The sequence below is a fragment of the Dipteris shenzhenensis genome, chromosome 5 (assembly GCF_047967505.1).
Source record: "Dipteris shenzhenensis isolate YYH24624 ecotype China chromosome 5, Dip_SZ_1.0, whole genome shotgun sequence".
Classification (NCBI taxonomy): Eukaryota; Viridiplantae; Streptophyta; class Polypodiopsida; order Gleicheniales; family Dipteridaceae; genus Dipteris; species Dipteris shenzhenensis.
In genome coordinates, this window is record NC_141600.1 from 29,381,742 (window position 1) to 29,388,940 (window position 7,199).

Sequence of the window (7,199 nt, forward strand, 5' to 3'; positions counted from 1 at the left end):
CTCTCATTTGCGTATATTTGGGTGTGAGGCATATGCACATGTGCCGAAAGAGCTTCGAAAGAAGCTAGATCCTAAGTCTAGGAAATGCATCTTTCTGGGTTATGGTGAAAGTGGAGAGATGGGCTATCGTCTCTGGGATCCAGAAGCAAAGAAGATCATACACAGCCATGATGTACTCTTCAATGAGAAAAAGATGCATAAGGCACCCATGAGGGATGTGGAAATGAGGAGAATCACTTTCCAGGATGTGAATCCACTTGCATATGTTGATAGACAGCAAGTTGTCCATGCACCAAATGTGCAAGAAATGGTACCACCAAGTACTCCCACAGGTACACAATCAAGAGTAGATGATGGATCATCTATTGGTGGTATGCCCTTGAGAAGATCATCTTGATAGGTTTGTTCCAGGGGTAGACTATGTGATGCTTACTGATTGCGCGGAGCCTTCTTGCTACAGAGAGGCTATGATGTGCAAGGATCAACGCAAGTGGGAGTATGCTATGCAATCAGAGATGAGTTCACTTATGAAGAATAGGACTTAGGACTTGGTTTCTTTGCCACATGGAAAGAAAGCATTGCCATGTAAATGGGTCTACAAGATGAAGGTCACAGGTGATGATGTGCCTAGGTACAAGGCCCGTTTTGTCGCTAAAGGGTTCAAGCAAGAGAAGGGTGTGGACTTTGATGAGATATTCTCTCCGGTTGTGAAGATGACCACACTTAGATGCATGCTTGGGCTAGTGGCATCAGAGGATATGGAGCTTATGCAGATGGATGTCAAGATAGCTTTCTTACATGGGGATTTGCATGAGGAAATTTACATGGTGCAGTCGGAAGGCTTTGAAGAAAATGGCAAAGAGCATTTAGTTTGTAAGCTGAAGAAGAGTCTCTATGGTCTTAAGCAAGCGCCTAGAGAATGGTATCAGAAGTTTGATGCTTTCATTCGGTCCCAGTGTTTTAGAAGGAGTGAAATTGATCACTGCCTCTACACTAAAAGGGCTAAGGATAATAGCTTGATAAACCTGGCACTATATGTGGATGATATGCTATTGGCTAGCAAGAATACTTATGAGCTAGATGCATTAAAGGCCAAGTTGCATGAGGCCTTTGATATGAAGGATTTGGGACTTGTAGGTCATATTCTTGGTATGCGCATCGCGCGTGATCGAAGTAGGAAACTCCTTTGGCTTTCACAGAAGGAGTATGTTACAAAAGTATTACAACATTTCAATATGGAGGGGGGAAAGCAGTGAGTACTCCATTGCCTCCATATGTGAAACTGAGTCATACAGATAGTCCCAAATCAGATGAGGAGAGGGCCATGATGGCCAAGGTTCCTTATGCATCAGCGGTTGGGAGTCTTATGTATGCTATGATAGCTACTAGACCAGACATTGCATTTGCAGTGGGAGTTGTTAGCCGGTATATGGCTAATCCTGCAGATATGCTGATGAAGAGTCTACCTAATCAGCGGTTACAGTATTGTCGTGTATTGATGGGCATTGGATAGTATGCTCACTAGTTGTTTTCCCTTAAAGACACATTGTCCTTTAAGTGGGAGGTTGTGGGGGTTAAAGGTCACTGTGCCTTTACCCCGGTTATGTACAATACTCAAACACATATATAAATGAATGAAAAAGAAGATTAGGGTGTTTTGCACCCACCAAAACTTGTGTGGCTCTCTGTCTCTCTCTCTCCCTCTTCCGTTCTTGCTCCTGTTGAGAGCACTCTCAACTAAGTGGGCTGAAGACAAAGCACTCCGAGATAACTCAGCTCTGCTAAGTTCATTTTTAAAAGTATTATCTATAGATATGGATGCTTGTTGCAAGTTGCCAATGACCAAGGTGCACATTTCCTTAATGACGTGGTATGTACAATAGCTTAAGAGTGAATTCAAAATCATGCATATAGTTTGCACTACTTACTATCCTCATGGCAATGGTGAAGCTGAGCCCATGAACAAAACACTTAAGCTTATCCTCACAAAAATAGTATAATCAACCAAAAGTGAATGGGATACCAAACTTCAGTCTGCTCTATGGGCATATAGAACTGCTTATAAGGTCACTACAAATCTTACTCCTTTTTATATGGCCTTTGGTTTGGAAGCAGTCATTCCATTAAAATTTATTGTTCCCAATCTTCGTATTGCTACCGACCATCACTTGGATGAGTAAGAAGAAATCAAGGGGCGATTGCATGAGCTAACCCACCTAGATGATTTATGTCTCTAAGCAGCCTAATCACAACATGTGATACAACGTAGGAGAAAGGCATGTCCATATTGTGTTAGTTCAAGTGAAGATTTGCAAGGCAACGTATTCCCTGATTTATATAATGGGAGCAAGGTGAAGCCATACTGAGGAGTGGGTTCCTTGGTCATACAAGACTCGCATGCAGACCACTCGGTCTCCATAATGCCTTGGTGAATTTTATGCCAACAAGAGTGCCAATTAGCTGTTTAGTGACAGTGGAAGAGATGCATGGCATGTCAACACCTAGTAGTTTAAACATTGTGGGCACATTTATGACAGTAGAAGAGATGCATGGCATGTCGACACCTGGCATTTTAAATGTTGTGGGCACATTAATGCAAGATAATCATGCCCAAGAAAGAGAGACTACACTCTATCATGCATGTAGCCATTTGACATGACGTCCAATTTTAGATCCCGTTTGGCTACATTGGGTTAGGAATTTCATCGTTGTCTCCATTTGCCTTCTCAATCTTCTACTGCTCTCCTATCTCCGTTGTTCACGACACATTCATTGTTTTTGTCGCCTCCATTAGCTTTCTTATTTTCGCCGTGCCCAATTGTTTGCATTGGTTTCCACTCTCCTTCTTCATCATCCTCATCTGTAATCAACTGTTGCTGCTACATAGTGTTTGTTCCCATGGAGGAGTGAAGAGAGTGAATCGATTGACAGAGGAAGTGGAAAACACACTCTCGTGTGTCACCTCCGCACCCAGCTGAGAATTTCAAAAGCGACATCCTCAGAGGAATTTTGAGGAGCAATAAGCTCCTAAAGTTCACAAGGCTCACATGAAAGCAGGTTTGGAACGAAGAGTTGGCGGAGGAAATTTTGGATCCCAACAATGAAGATGGTCACAGTGTCATGATCGATGATATTCATCTCCGCCTTACCTTAGTGTTGCTAGAGGAAGTGTTCAAATTCTGAGCACAGCCAAGGCCAGTAACTCACCTCTGCTGATATATGCAATGTATACATGGACGATGAGGGCTACTCAACCTCACAGGGCTATCTCATCAGCAAGGCGTTTGATGAGAGCTTAAGGATAGCATGCATGCTCCTGATCGAGTTCATCAATCTGAACAAGAGCATGGGCTATGTTCCATGACAATTTGTGGCTCGACTGGTGGTAGCGTTAGAGGGACAACTTGCCTGTGGACTGGTTCACCACCTTTACAAAGGCATTCGAGTCCCGACTGAAGGCAGTGAGCCAAGGGCAGGCGCACTGTAAGCTCGGCCCTCACCTTTGCATGTTGCATCACCGTCTTATGACCGGTGAGGTTTCATGTCCTGATACACTTCCAGCTCAGGTCTAGTAGGCTCGTCAGGATCCAGAGATGATGAGCACTTGAAGGGATAGGAGCACATGAAGCAAGAATAGAGATGGGGACAGGATGGCACTGGCCAGGAGTAGGAACGGGAAAGCAAGGGTGCCAAGGAGAAGGCACAGGAGGAGTAGAATGATAAGGGTGCCAGAGAGAAGGCATAAGAAAAGACATCGAACGAGAACAGCAGTGCGGGAACCTCCAAGCAATAAACACAAAACCCGGAGGGGAAGAGCAGCAAGGGCACCTCCGAGGAGCCAGGGAAACAACAAAACTCGAAGGGGAATAGGGCAAGGGTACCTCCAATGAGCCAACACAGGAACAAAACCCAAAGGGGAACATTAATGGAAAGGGCACCTCTCAGGGACAGTTGGCACAAGAGTCTACTAAAGGAGCAGAGGGTAGTGAAATGCCCAAGGAGCAAAGGGAGGAAGTTGTCGAAGGAGCAGACAAGGGTAATGCCGAGCAGCCACCACAGACACCCACCAAGAAGCAACCCGAGCAACAAAATGGTAACTCGTTCCACTAGCATTGCCTTGCCTTTGCCTCCCTCTCCTCTACGAAGCCTGCCTCATGTAGAGCCATTTCTCCTTGATCCATTGTTGACTCAGAACAGTTCTTAGGATGGCCTGCCACTGAGTCACAGTGGTAGGTTCTAAGAGAGAATATGGTGCATGTGGCACAGGCCCTCGATTACTTAGCCAATCATTGGCTCCCTCCCAAAGTCCTTGAGCACAATCTCTTTCTGCAAGCATGGTACTGGGAGGAGATGACTAAGTTCTTCGAGGAGCAAATAGCTGGGTTGAGACAAGCCGAGGCAGATTTAACAATAGAATGCAAGACTCTCCAAGAGAACTGGACAGCAAGAGGGTAATGTATGACGAGCTACTCCAAATCGACTCCCAGCAGCTGAGCCAAACACATAGCGAGCTGCAAACAGACTTTGGCAATCTCCAATGTGAAGTAGAAAACAAGCTTAAGACGATCACTGCCAAGTCCCAAAGTGAGCTCAGTTGCAGCATGCCGTGAAGAATGCGCAACAAAGGGTCAACCCAAAGCAATACCAGGCAGCAGTGTACTCAGCTATAGGCGAAGTTGAAGCGATATGCCCAACTTCAATCACTAATCCGTCTCCTCCAAGCTCCAGACGAACATCCCAACAAGCTGCCCTGAAGATAGCCACCAGACCACGACGGTTCAAATGGTCAGCTTGGTGTGCGTGAGCTCTCACAACTAAACACCCATGTGGGTACCTCATACTCAAAGTCGGTTGAAGGTGGAGGTATGCTAGAGACTAAGGTAGCAAAGGGGATAAGGGCCAAAGCTCTTTTACTAAAACCAGCGGGCCAAGCGAAGTACAGAAGTATGGCTACACAGATTGGCTATGATTTTGTTGACCCCGCAATTCAAGTCAAAATATTGTTGGACACATGCGATGTGGGAGTTCAGACTGAGCAGGTTTTGGATGCCAAACCAATTTTGCCGAGGTAGGATCTCCCTGAGGCTATCCCCATTCCCAAAGTTTTGCACCGAGTTCTGGGACAGGAGGAGATACCTGTCAGATTTCAAGTATGGTAGCAGATGGAAGAAGTTGAGTTCAATGCTCCCCCACAAACGATGCACCAGGGTGTACTCGAGCCAGTGCAGCTATTATATCAATTTACGACTCGGCTATAAAAGACTTCAACCATTTTGTCGAAGAGCGCACCTTACACCAGTACAACATTTTCATGGCCAAGTGCTTAATCACTGCGCAGACCCGTCAGTTACCCAAACCGACGATGCTCAAGTTACCCTCCTATTACTCCAAGATTTTGCAAGAGCTAGAGAAGCTTATAGTAACCATGTTATGAAATAAGTGGTGATAACGAATAATATATGAGATTTATGTAAGGATCCGCTCACTAAGTGGTAGAAGCTGGTGACCCTAGTCTAACATTATACTATAAATTTTGAGATGGCACTAGAGATCACCAAGCCACATGAGTGGCCGAAGCGTGGACTCTTGATTGGCTCATCAACCTCGAGCAACCTCCTATCAACAGTCAACATCAGCTCCTTGTATCCGTGGCCTCCCCAAGGGAAATAGTGTTTTGAAGTTGAGCATCCAACCTCTCCTCCCTGAGCCTCACCAACAGATGAAGTTGGCCCCTATAGTCAACTAACTAGCCCCAATCCACCGTTCTGATGATGACACCATCGTTCGTGGTGCCCGCATGGTTTCAACTTAGCATTCAAGCAGTGGCTAGTTCTTACCAGTCCGTGAGAGGACATGGCTAACAGCAGAGCTGAGGCAAGATGTTAACCCTCGGGTCATGCTAACATGGAGGGAAGGTTTTGACGATGCTCAGATGCCCTCCTATCATTTTTAATCTGATGGCGACTATTAGTCATTGGGTAACACAGCCGAGTTCAAAGTCCAATCACTGAGTCCTGACTTACTTAGAAGCGGTGGAGCGTCCTGAACCAAGCACTGTTTTGCAACAGAGGTGCAGAAGATTGCGGTGGATTCACCAATCACAAGTAGCGGCATGGCATATTGAGCGCTACTTTCTTAAAAGATGGTGTTGCTTAGATAGAAGAGATGCAGTTGTAATAGGGAGGAGAGAAGAGAACGAGAGAGCAGTGTGTCGAGTTCTCTTCCTCTCATCTGAGCTTGCTAGATTAGAAAGCTTACTGAGTGTTCATTGCAATCCAAGGTGGCTTGGTTGTAAGAAGAAAGATTAATACAAGCTTATTCCTTTTCTCCATACTTGTATTTTATGGCGAATTGCACTCAATATTCTTTCTTAAGTGTGTGTAACTCGATATTCTCCAGTCACCATATGGTTCTCCCCTATGAACAACTAACCCCAAACTTTGAGTGTTAATGTTGTCATCCGTTCTTTCACCCAAGCACATTATACTTAGGATTGCAAGAGAGCGCATCTTCACAGGGTCGGTTTAACACCGTGCACCTTTTTTAAGTCAGTCACGGGTGAGTGAACCAAAGCATCAACAATTCTCCCTCTCCTCTATTTTAGAGACTGCTAGTCAAAGAGGAGAGGGAAGTTGAGTTACAATTGGAGACTTCAAGAGGAAATACGAGGGGGGTGTATCATAGCTGATATAGAAATAGCTTGCAAATGTTATTGTCCATTGATGTAATAAAGGTTAAAGACTTAGCCCTACATGCTGGAGTTGCCATCCACAGCTACAATCCACAAGGCATTTCACGTTATTTCTTTGCCAAAACTCTGTTTCCACCAAGATGAATCTAATCAAGTGGAAGGCTTTCCACATCAGGTATCATGATTGGCATCATCCTTCTTAGAATGATAACATATAAGCACTTCTCTAAACATATAAGCACTTCATTAGAGAATGCAAAACTATATCTCCTTCAAAGGTTGTCACTAATCTTGTGAGCCACCTCAGAGGCAACTCTTCAACAGCATTGTTGAGAGAGTTGGGGTTTGATATAGATTTTTATGTTTCCTACGTGTACGATATTTTCATATTTAAGAATAAATGCCATGTCCATTGTGACAAAGATCAAGAGATGATTTTTTTATAAGCTACTAAATAGCACTTAAAATATTTTGTAAGATTCATTAATTAAAATCACCGAGTGTTACG